A 4,232-nucleotide genomic window follows, 5' to 3' on the forward strand; every position below is an offset into this window, starting at 1 on the left:
TTTGGTTTTTATGTTTCTTTTAAACATTATATAATACCCTCCTGGGTTTCCCTCTCCCCCCCCCCCCCCCCCCGGTTGCTTACTGTGCATCATTCTCTTACATAAACCAATTCACCCATTCTGGTAACCCACCTGCCTCTGGGGTTCCCTGAGTGCTTGAACCTCTGGTTCTTATCCCTTTCTCTCAGTTTAGACATGGAGAAACTGAGGCCAGAGAGGAGAAATTGACTTGTCCAAGGTCAAAGGTTGAGTGATTGGCAGAATTGGGTCCTTATTCCTGACTCCCAGTTCAGAGCTCCACCCGCTTCCCTCTCTGCCTCCCCATATCTCATCACAAGTGGCACCCCTGCCTCCCCGCGTCCTAGAAAGCATCCTTTCAGCCCCTCCACGAATGCCCCTGCACCCCCACCTAGCCCCAGACAGATATGGGGAGATGAAGGTCTTTTATCCACATCTAAAGATCTGGAGATGGGAAAACTTCAAGTTTCACAGCCCTAGAGGAAAAGAGAATCAGAGAGTGAATGCTGGGAAAACATGGGGGAAGCAGCATGGTGTGAGAGGGAAACCCTGGAGGGTATTTCAGTAGGTTAATAACCTAAGCTGTTGCCAAGTTGAAATTAGAAAGAGCAAGGCTCTGTCTTCCGAATGTGGAGGAGGGGGGGCTAATCCTGTCCTTTGATAAATGGATGACATTCTAGCAAAATGAGACGCTCCGCCCCAGTGGCTGCAGGGGGACATTGGGCTGGGGAGGCGGGGGTGGGAGGGGGCCTCTGGAGCCCCAGCAATGAGGTTAAGATGCGGAACCGTGAGGCATTGGTGCATTAGCACGGAAATTGCAGTCACTTTGGTAGCTCTTTATTAAATAACCTGCAATAGATACGAGGTACCCATCTCGGTTTGGATCACTCACCTCTCGCCCAGCTTTTCCAGAGAGCTGCCCGCTCCCACTGCTCTCCTGGGTCCTCTCTGACCCACTCCCCAACTCTCTGACCTCATCACTCATCCTCTTTGATTCTGATCTGGACTGCTATAGCCCTGAGCGGCTCCAGTTCTTCCCACCTCTGCCTGCCTGCTGCCAGGTCCACAGGTCATTCCAGGCTGCCCACTGGGAGCACAGGGAGGCTCCTCCCCACCTCTCCCTTCCCAGGGTGCCCCATCTCTCGGTAGTGGCCTGCAGTCAAGAAGTCACCTGACTTTTGTACATTTCAGGGAGGGCTAGTGCTGTCTGGGCCTCCCCAAAGAGGAGTGACCCCTTGAGTGTCCCCGGGTGTGCTCAATGTTCATGCACTCTCAGCCTTCTGGGATGTGTTTTCTCTGGTCTTTTAAATTCGCAGACTTCTATCCTTGTAGAGGTCTCAGAGGTAGGGACTGGCCCTCATAAGACTAAATCGAGCTCCTCTCCTCCCAATGACACCCCTCCTCCACTTGTCCCGCAAGTCTTCCAAATGCTGAGTGCACATGATTTGATTTGGTGGAGTGGTTCTCTGAAAGGGATGACAACTCAAGGGGGTTAGGTGAAGCTCTTGAAACCTAACTCAACTGATTTAAGGGCAGTTTATTCCCATTTCCCAGTGGGGAAAAAAGATGGAGTGTTTTATGCATTCTGGGTAAAACTGTAGGCTTTGGAGATTTACAGAGAGCAGGTGGGGCCCTGTCCCTCAAAGTGCTCCGACAATGACAATAATTAGGAAAGTCTTCTTAGAGTGCTTATTGAGAACTTCATATGTGCCACAGCATATGCACATGTATATGTGTAATATATGCTTGTTATTCCTCACAACAGTCCTACAAGACAATTACTGTTACTATCCCCCATTAAATAGTGAGAAAATGAAACACAGAGAGGTTTAGGAACTTGCTCACACTGTGAACTTTAGGTCACACAGCTAGTAAGTGGTAGAGCTGCAGTTTGAGTCTAAGCTGTTTGGCTCTTGCTCCAGAATTGATGCTCTTAAACATTAAATTACAATTCAGGGTAATTTTCATGGTGGGGGAAGGGAGGTGGCTAGAATTAGACCCAAAGGAGATGTGAAGGATAACCTAGAGCTACCTTCATGTCTCAGCTGAGAAAGCAGGTTTCTGAGAACTGAGTGATTTTCCCATTCTAGAGTTCCTACACGAGGATGAACTCATACCGCCTGTGCTAACCTAACAGACAGCTTTCTCCTCCCTCCACGGCTGCCAGGAATCTGGGAAGGTTTCCTAATCTGAGGGAGATGCATCCAGTAGGGGGAAAGCATTCCAGGAAGGGAGCTTCGCAGCAGCCAAGATGGAAGCCCTAGATTCCTGGTAGGTTCTGGAAACAGAAAGTAGAGGGAAGAGCCTGGAACACGAGGAGCCAAGGGGGCAGGGAAGGATGAGAGTGGAAAAGAAGAAGGGTTCAGATTGGAAAGGGCCTAGATTATTTTGCTAGATAAATGAGAGTTATTAAGGATGCCATGATCAAATGTACTTCACTGATTCTTTCTCTGGCCATTACATGGAGCCCAGGGAGGAGGAGACATCCCAAAGACTGCATAGTGGGTCTCCCCAAATGCTCTGGTGTTAGCAGGACATTGACAGAGGTGGTGAGAAGAACATGGAAGGACAAAGGGGGAAGTAGAAACTTGTCAGTCAGCATCCTAACTTGACTGAAGTTTGCAAAAAGAAAGTTAAAGGAACTGTCAGGCCAAGTTGAAAAGCCTTGGACCAATGGGGTTTTACCAGTAGATAAAAGCCAGAGTAAGTATTTTGCATTCACCTTCACAAGAAGAATCTTTGGATCTAGGAGTGTGAGACAAACCTTAGTAAGAGAGAGCTGTAGCCTCTCAGAGGCCAGAAGACAGGGCTGGGTTTCTCCTAGCAAACTCAAGTCTCCTGAAAGCAACGCAGGGAAGGAGCTCGCCAAGCCATGCCCTTAGCCTTGGAGAGACCAGGGAAGGGGTGGGGGTTCTGTGAACTGCTGACTGCTTGTCCAACATTGACTGCAGTTATGATTCCAGATAGGGTTACGGAGGGCTTGTTTGTGATAGTCTCCCTGGCTCCAGTCTCTATTTTTCAAGCAACTTTTAAAAAATAAGTTATACAATTTAATAAAAACAGTACACTCAGATAGTTGAAAAAGTCAAACAATGCTAAAAAGCTTACAACACAACCCTGCGGTCTTCTGTGCCCCGCTCTGCTCTGCTCCCCATGCTGGTTGCTTGCCAGGCTCACCAGAGGCAACGTTCTCAAACGTTTTCACTTTTCCTTTTGGCTTTTCAATTCAGGTACTTACTTCCATGTTTTGAAATGATATGCATATGATACTCTCTCTTGATTCATTCATTTCAGATTGTTTTATAAACATCCCCTGGTGAACATGACCAGGGCTCCTCAGCTTCAGAGTGCTGAAGCCTGAACTTCTGAGTGTCCTTCTGGTAGACAGGGATATGTGACTGTTTGTGGCCAATGAAATTGTCTGGGGGAGGTGACAAGTATCACTTCTGAGACAGGAAAGGCTCACACATGCTTCTCTGGTCTGTGTGTTCTACCCCAGAACCGCGGTACCTTGTTTTCCCGATGCTGTAGCTACAAGTTGACTGAGTCCCCGCATAACCACATGGAGCAGAACCCCTGGTGACCCACTTGAGGAGTGTAATGTGAATAAGACATGAACTTTTATTATGTTGTGCCATTTATTTAGATCTGGGGTTGTTTCTGTAGAATAACTTCGAGCATCCTGACTAATACATATCTTATGAGAAGTTTATCTCATGCACACCCCCTTCTCCAAATGCTCTGATTACATTTTAATTTTTGGTTAAGTCTATTATCACTGTTTTCAATTTTATGGTTATCTCAAGACTGCTCACTGCTGAGCTAAATAGTGTTTTGTGATTGAATCTCTTTTATCATAAAACTTGTTTTTGTTAAATTTAGTAATCATTTCATTTTAGGAATTAGTTTCCTTTGAAATCCTGACTGAATTCTCATTCCTCAACAACTGTCTACACGATGTACCTTATTACAGTTTTCCACCCTGTCACACCATCATACAATTTATCAGCTTCACTTTCCTTTTTACTTGGAGAGAGCTCTCCCAGAGCCCTCCAGACTTCTGCTCTAATATGAACTGAAGGCTTTCTAAATCTGTACAATGGTTGATCCCCATTCTCTGGATCCCGTGTTTTCTTCTTCTCCTTCTCCTCCTCCTCCTCCTCCTCCTCCTCCTCCTCCTCCTCCTCCTCCTCCTCCTCCTCCTCCTCCTCCTA

Source organism: Mustela nigripes, chromosome 5, assembly GCF_022355385.1.
Source record: "Mustela nigripes isolate SB6536 chromosome 5, MUSNIG.SB6536, whole genome shotgun sequence".
Taxonomy (NCBI): Eukaryota; Metazoa; Chordata; class Mammalia; order Carnivora; family Mustelidae; genus Mustela; species Mustela nigripes.